An 8,554-nucleotide genomic window follows, 5' to 3' on the forward strand; every position below is an offset into this window, starting at 1 on the left:
CTTGGGACTCTCCGACGGATGATCGGTTCTAGTATCTATGAGCAAACCTGGAGGGCCTTTAATTACGTTCATTAATACAGAGGGACCTTTCAAAACATGAGACTTGTTTTGTTTTGCTTTGACTTGTTTATAATGAGCATGGAGAGACAAGAACACATTATCCTTTGCAAATGATAGAGGAGTTTCTCCTGAATTAATATAAATTCAGTTTTTAGATTTGTGGGTTTGGGTGGGGAACGGTTGATAGCAATTGTCCTCGGGACCCTTTGGTCTCCGAGTGTGCAACCGGGCCAGTCGATAACAGTAAATAAGAGGTTATTCTACCTCTTCCTTGTTCCTGGGCAAGGCGCAGCCAAACCAGGTGAGGCCACTTGCTGCGGCGCTTCGATGGGAAGGATTGGTTGCCGTTGCGGTTTCCTTCCGCAGGACTCTGGAAAACGAAAAGTGGGCTCCGCTCGGGCAAAGGAGATCCAGATTCTCCTCTATCCCTTGCTCGCCTTGGGCACATCGGGGCAGCGCAATCGCCAGTGAAGCGTCGCAGACCTTACCACGACGCCTCCAGTTTTCCAAAGGAGAAAGCGAGGGAGGGATGGCTCTGAAGGAAGGCAACTGTGGGGGGTTCTTTAGGGCCAAAGAAGACTCCCTTCCTGCGAGTTCCGCTTGGGGCAACGCGGCGCTACTAAGGCCGCAGCTGGAGGAGCTGTTGCCAGGCTGTGGGCTGAGAATCCGCTATGCCACCCTTGCCCCTCCCCGCCGCGCGTCCCCCACCCCCGGGGCTCGGCTGGGCAGATTTTCTTTTCCGTTCTTTTCTTTCTTTTTTTGTTTTGTTTCGGTTCCTACCGGCCAGGCATCCTTTGCCAGGAAGACAGCGCCCTCTCTCTCCTCCCATCGTGCCCGCCGCCGGCCTGCACCCCCTCCCAGCTTCGCTGACCTCCCCTCGCCTCCTTCTCGCCCCCGCCCTCCTCAGCCCTGTCCCCTCCTTCCTTACGCCCCTACGCCTCTCGGCCCCCAGAACCACCCAGGGGAACAACCCGAGAGAATGGCTGGCTCCGAAGCCTTCTCAAGTCTGGGCCACTGGGCCGGCTCGGCCCGAGCGCCCAACCTCTGGCTGTAGAACTGGGCGGAGCCGTCCCCGGCGCAGACGCGGCACCCGAGAACTCGAGCGCGGCCCCGGGGAGGGGTTCCTGGCGCGGGTGGCGGGGCGTGGGTTCGCCCGGCTCTCGCAGGCTGGGTACAGCGGGCCGGCGGGCGGGGCCTCGAGTACGCTGCGCGGCGACCTCTCCCCCGCGCCGGCGCACACCTGGCAGAGCAGCTTACCGGGGACCCCAGAATGCTCCGGCGAGATGTTGACGCGGGCCTGCAAGCAGGGTGACGGGTGGGGGTGGCGGGTGAACTTGAGTAGAGGTAAGGAAAACTCCTACAGCCTTGCTCCAAGCCCTAAAAGCTCCCCTCGCGGCCCGCCGGCTGCCTGGAAGCCTCACCCTGCGGGCTTTCAGCAGTGCTGCGCCAAGTACAGCAACGATGTTGGAAATGGTTGCAAAATCCAAGCCCAGACGGGTGGGCGAGACGCGCGGAGGGGCATGCGAGAGTGGGCACCCTCCACCCCTTATTTAATTCTCCACAGCTCAGAGGACTGCTGCTTCAGACAAATGCCGCGTGGCCCATTCGGGAGCAGAGGCAGTCAAGCTTATGTCCGCGAAAACCTGGATTCTTTAGAACCCAAACAATGTTCTCGTATGGGAATGCAAAAACATTTTCCATGGCGTGGATTTGCACCGACATAGAGGCCTGAAGTGCTCCCCTTCCCCTCCTAACCGTTCCCGGCGCTCGGGAGCCGCAGGCGGAGTTCGCCTCAAGCTCACCCGGCTGCAGAGCGCAGGCGGCTCCCAGAAATGCACTAATTGAGTCACAAACCACCGGCTGCCCCTAACAAAGCGAACCGTCTCGGCAGCTCAGCGCCCAATTTGTCCACAGCACTTTCTTCCGCAATTCAGAAGCATTATCTTGTTTTTAAAAGTATCGCGGCAGAAACGTGGCAATTATCCTGGGCTCAGGTTACGCTAAATGGCTTTAGGCTGAGAAATGGAAGAATATAAATGCCGCGAAGGTGGTGATCGGTTTTCTGCCGGGCCTGTACGAGGGTAGGGAGGCGAGCGAGAAGATTTCGGCCAGGGAGAGGGAGGTACGGCGCAACAACCCACTCTTGGTTCTCTTTCCCAATGGCACCAACAAGAAAGAAGTGTTGGGCCTTCATCCCTAGAGGTTAAGGATTCAGAGCGATGATCTCCTTCAGAGATCTGGAGAGAAGGGGTCATATCCCGACAAGACAGGGCCAAGCTTCTGGCCTCGGCTTTGGGTCAGGAACAGGTTGGGAGCTTCAGGCATTGCTGGGATAAGGAAGGGAAGAGAGGTCAAGGGTCAGAGGGAGAGATGAGGAAGAATCCAGTTTCGGGACAACTACACTAAAATTGGAGAGGGAGAATGGCACTGGGAGAAAACAGCCATGAGGAAAGAGGAGCCGGCCCTAATGACTGGGGAGAGGCGTTCACTCCTGAGCGAGGGGCAGGCCTGGCCCGGGAGCCCGGGCGGACGCTGTAGGGTGGGAACCCTGGAGAACTGGAGAGGCCCAGAGACCACGAGGCGTCTCCGCATCAAGGGAAAAAACAAACAAACACAGAAAACCTCTAAGAATCTTCATCTCGGTCCACCAGGGTGAGTTTGGGCCTGGAAAATGGGGAGAAAAGAAAAGAGGGAGCAGCGAAAGGCGTTGGGGTGCCAGCTCCCGGCGGGCAGACGCCTTGCTCGCCGCAGCCGCCCAGCCTGTAGTGGTAGCCACGCTGTGCGCGTGTCTCTTTCCCCTTCTGCTCAAACCAGCCCCCACATCTTGAAGTAATCAGCAGCCGAGAAGGGACTCGTCCCCCTGGCATCTCAGGTTAAAGAAGGAGGTCCAGGAAAATGTGGTAGAGCCATTACAAGAAACCCGAGCCGCAGTCATCAGGGACTCCAATTGCCATCGCATTAGGATTGATTAGAGACCAGCAGTACCGTAATGACCCGGAAAGAGGGGCAGCCGGGGATTATTAATATCAGAATGTGGCGGAGAGGGGAGGTGGGTGAAGGGAAGGAGGGAAGAGCAAAGTGAGGAGGGAGAAGTTTTAAGTTACTAGGATTTATATATAAGTTCCGGCTTACCTGAGGAAACCAGATAGTCAGTGAATCACGCAAACAATAAATCTAATTGAATCTAAAATTTCACGAAGCCTGATTATTTTGGGGGGGGGGAGGAAATCAATGTGAAAATCAGGCCAACATCTAGTTTTTATAAATACGTGTTTTTATAAACTTATTTTAAGAATCTAAGTGAAGAGATGGGGAGGAATGCTGGATGTTCACTTTCCTTACCAATGGGTCCCTACAAAAAGACTTAGGGAGGGCATTTTTGAGTCATTTTGGGTCTTCTCTCAAGGGCTATGGGGCAAACTCGCAGAGTCTGCAGAGGAATAATAAACCAAATTTTAATTGAAACAGTGATAACTGGGTAGTGATTTTTGCTTTTTGTTTTGTTTGAGACAGGAACGATCAGGATCCCTAAGAGATGTAGAGAAGAGAGTGGTTTGTCTCCTTTCTCGGACTATGAGCCAAAACAAATCAGCCCCTGATGGTCTGGGCTGAAACGCAGCTCACTGGATAATTAACTCCATCTTTGCAGTCCACCCTAACTGTTTATTTAGTGTCACCCTGCATTACCATCACTAGCACTTTCCTCTGAACAGGAGGAGCTGCAGGCTTTCACCTCCCAAAAGGAAATTCTTCTTAGCTTAGACAGATGCAGTATACAGGATGTACATTAGCTGACAAAAAAGTTGATTGGAAATTCAGTGGAAGATAAGAACTCTTGCCCTGAGGTAATATTAATAAAGCAAAAGAGGCAAGAGTGTCTTAGGTTCTTAAGAACAGATTCTTACAACACTCTCCTTCACTTTCCAGAAAGGTGCTTGGCATCTATCTAATGTTGAGTGGTGTCTTCTGACTCAAATCTGGCAGTTGGCAAGTCTCTGGGCCTGAGCCTTCGCAGAGCACAGCTTAAATCTGCCCTCTTCCCCCCAGGTGGCCAACCCACCTTCCTCAGTCCTCCATGGGTGCCCCCACCTTTTTAACCACACCACCACTCAGTGTGGTGGGTCCCCACCAGCTGAGCCAGACGCCCATGCTCGGACTTCAGAGTCTACTCGCCCTTCACTGCCTGGGTGCCCGATATCAGCACAGCACGCTCTGTGAGACCTCACAGCTCCTGGTCCTGGGGAAGCAGGCGCAGGCGCCAATAGTCGTGAGGAAGGAAGAGGAACGAGAGAGAGAAGGAAAAAAGAAAAAGAGAATAGAGGGATCCAGATAGAGAGGAGAGGGTGTGGCGTGAGAGAGAGAGAGAGAGAGAGAGCGAGAGAAACGCGGAGAAGAATGAGAATGAGGCAGCGAGGGAACGAAAGGGACAGAGGGTGAGATGGAGATAAGAGAGAATAAAAGAGAGAATGAAGGAATCAGAGGTTCACACACACAGAATGAATGAGCTTCCTCTTTCAGACTGAAAAGAGAGGATGAGGTAGAAAGAGACACGGAGAGAGACCAGACCTGGGGACACACACAGAGGGAGAGGATAACCTCTCCAAACACACACACTCCAGCACTGTCCCCATCCAATCTGAGTTCCCTCGCGGCGGTGTGTCTCAGCCTTTCTCTCTCCTCTCTCTTCCTTCCCCGACCCCGGAACAATGTGGAGACTGTATTTTCAGGAGCCGCGCGGGGCGGCACGGTTTTTCGCAGCAAGCTGGGCTCGCAGCCCGCTCTGTTTGTCCAGGTGTGGGCAGGGGGCGGCAGCCTCCCGGCGTCTTGGGCTGCCGCTGCGTTTTCGCACCAAGGAAGCGGGAGGCTCTGCTCGCATGTTTCCCGCTTCCAGGAGAAAACTCCCTCCCTACCTCCATACATAAATATATTAAGGGAACAGACAAATCTTCATTGTTCAGAAATAAGCCAAGGAGGCCGGCCGGCTCCCCTTGGCCCGGCCAAGCGAGGCTGGAAGGAAGGGAGGGAGAGAGAGGCGGGGGCCGCGCGGATCCGGTGTCACGTTGCAGATTCCCACTAAAGATAACGAAACGTGATCTATTTTTCAGAACAGCAAGTGGATGGGAAAGAACCTTGACAACACAAAACTCATTTACTAATGGACTGGTTTTGGGTTTCTCTCCTTTGGGTCCGCACATCGCCCTGCCTGAGCCCTCGGCCTATTCAGAGCTCGTGGGGAGCAGCATCCCCCAGGAGGCAGGTGGGCGGCTGCTCGGGTGCCGCGCCGCCATCGGAGCCCGGGATCCCGAGGGTCGAGGGCACCTGGAGTTTCCGACCAAGTAGAGGAAAAAGATGGACGTTGTCACTTCAGCCAGGATTTGGGGAGTCTTCTCACTGCCCCAGAGCGACGACGCTAATTTATTGAAGAGACACCTCCCGAAGCCCTTCCCTTCCAAATATCTTTAGGTAGAGTAGAATCCCCGCTGTCGTTCTTAATGGCAAAGGAATTCCAAGAAAGCCGGCCGGGAGCCTCAAAGCATCTCGCTCCAAGCCAGAAGGGAAACAAGTGGGTCCCAGCCAGAGCTTTTTGAACCAAGGCCTTATGTCAACCCGACCGAGAAACCCCAGCACCAACTGGTGCCTCTGCATTGACCTTTCCATAGACCAGTTGTGCGCACCCGGCCGTTACCTGTACGGAGGGAGGCACAGGAGAGCAGAAGCCTGGTGTTGGGAGCTCCTTTCCAGCCGCGTTACCCTCGGGAGCCGCGAAGCGGCGAGGGCAGCAGCTAGAGTTGCTCGTTGCCTTTAAATCTCCGCCGCATCTCTGTTTTCTTGTGATTTGCGTTGACAGCAAAAGGTTTTAAGTTACTAGAACAACTCAAACCTTTCTGTGTGCGATTTAAAATGGATCATTTGGTTTATGTGGTTTGTAAATTCATGTCATTTTACCTCTTTTAGTGGTTTTCAGTGAAAGGTTCCATTTTGGGAAACCTTATATATCTGAGCCAATAATTAACATTTATAACGATTGGTTCCCCTAACCGAGGGATTGAAATAGCAGGTAGGCTCGTTGGTACAAAGCGAAAGGCACTTTTCCTTTCTAGTCACGCGATCTACTGGATTGAACGCTAGGAGGAAGGCTGGCGGGCCCGGGCACGGCCTCCAAGGACGAGCACCACATCACATCAACCCCGGTGCCCGCAATCGCGGCATCCACACGGTCGTCTTCCCAGTTGTCGCCAACGTCTAGTGCGTCTTGATTCCTTTTGAAGAGAGATGAAAAGAAGTGGGCAGGGAGGTCTGGAGGAAGCCGGAAAAAAGGTGGTCATATTGGTGTCTAATTGTCATCTCTCTGCTCCCTGTAAATCAATACCTGCCCTTATTTGTCCAAGCTGTGCCTCATTTCCTTATACAAAATTGTTAATTATAAAGTACACCCCATACTCAATTTACCGTTTGTCTTTTAAGAGACTTGGTTGTACTTACAGACTCCCGCCCCCCCCCCACATTCCTCTAACACACACACACATTGTAATTCTGTGCACTCGCTCCAGACTTTAGGGCATTAACTGATTTTTTAGAGCCGAGTTTAAGCCTCTGTTCCAGTCCTCACACAGCTGCCATGTCAATAAGGACTGTTCCAAGCAGAGACGTTCCTTCTGGCAGGACACTGCAGCTCCTCAGGACTTCATCTGAAACATCATGAGCACTAAAATAAGACCGCCAGGGAAAATTACCAGACACATGGGCTTGGGCTCAGCTTTGCCAGGTTTCCAGTTTAGAAAGTAAGTCATTGGGCACACAGTGTGGTAGGGGCTCTTTTGAAATAATATGCACCCATTAAATGCACTTAAAAATAATCCCAAACATATTGAAATATCAGCATCTATTTCCAAGGTCTAATTGCATGGGATACTGCAGGGTTTCAAAGATGCAAAAAGCATTGTTTGGGAGTTCAGCGGAGAAGCAGCTTCATGTCTACTCGGAGCCTCCTGAGAGACAGCTAGGGAGTGGAAACCCTTCATGAGTTTAAGATGTACATTGCAGGGTGCATTGGACTGGGTGCATTATTTTAAAACCATATAAATAATACAAGGGGAAAGAGACACCGTGCTTCTCCTTCTTCCACTCCCACTTATGTCTCAATATGTAAATGGTTCTGCGATGCTGGGCTCTTGCTGATGGAATCAAAATATATTTAAAGAAGATGAGAACCTAGAGTTTGCTCCTTGCATTCACCAAAAGGAGACATTTAAATCAAAAGCATTTTTGAAGTGTACTTAAAATTCTGTTTTGCAGTTATCTAATCAGAGATAAGTATAGTCATAAAGTCACTCTCCTTCCACCGTTTGGCTCCCCTTATCTCCACGCATTGTTCTTATCTCCTGCCAGTCTCAGCTCTGACAATAGATTATCTTTGTTTAGAGACGCTAATTGTTTTCAAAATCTTTTTAATAATTGCTTTGGAACAAGGTGTGCAAATGAGGCTTAAGATAATTACAGCTTCATTTGTTTGTGTAGTTTTAATAAGCATTCTCCACACATACACAAAATAAGAGATGATAGGACTGAAACTGCAAGACATCTCTCATTCCCTGGCAGTAAAATAGGCCAGCATTGCAATCTACACACACACACACACACACACACACACACACACACACACACACACACACACACCTCTTTATTTAATCTTCTTGGAGCCGCTGTCGTTCTCGCTTTGAGGGCAGTGTCCCTCTCAGAACAGGGCAAGGATTATGTTACAACCAGAGGGCTATTGGAGCCGGACACAGTTTTATTTAATTTACACCCCATCCAGCGCCTTTCGCGCGAGGTTCCCAAAGCATTTTTGCTAATAGCAAGTAAATCTTCTCGGCATTCCTCGGTAGCAGAGGTGGCCTTGGAAAATGCAACCGCGCTAATGGGGAAACCGAGTCCAGAAGCCTGCCCACTTAAACCATAGAACATTAAGATACCAAATCATAAATGAACCTTCGGCATCTCTATCTGCTCAGCAACTATGCTCTACACAACTCTTTGCGTGGTCCTAGATAGTCGCGGCCTTTTGAGAATGAGGGAAGCGCTATACAGCCGGGAGTATCTGTGCCTTTTGGAGGGAGGTGGGGGCAGGAGGGAAGAGAGGAGGAAATTAGGCTTGGCTCCTGGAGCTGAAGCCAGCCGGGAGAGAAGCCATTCTTCCAGCGGTTGCAGCCCGGAGCACTGGTCTGCTCTTGTATTATTTATCGCGTTCCATAAGCTATTCATCAATCCATTACTTATTCATTCCAACATTAAGGTAATTAAATATGAGCTCACCGGGAAAGGGCAAGTCTGCAAGGGACAGAGACAGGGTATGGAGGGAGAGGAGGCGAATCAGGTCTGGAGTCATTGATTTGTGCAGAGATGTGCGCGGCTGCCCTTAGGTGACACTGCAGAGGGGGCTCACTTTTCAAGGTCCTGACGCGCTCACCCACTCCCACCACCCCCGTCCCCGAGA

This window comes from Neophocaena asiaeorientalis, unplaced genomic scaffold, assembly GCF_003031525.2.
Source record: "Neophocaena asiaeorientalis asiaeorientalis breed wild unplaced genomic scaffold, Neophocaena_asiaeorientalis_V1.1 scaffold698, whole genome shotgun sequence".
Taxonomy (NCBI): Eukaryota; Metazoa; Chordata; class Mammalia; order Artiodactyla; family Phocoenidae; genus Neophocaena; species Neophocaena asiaeorientalis.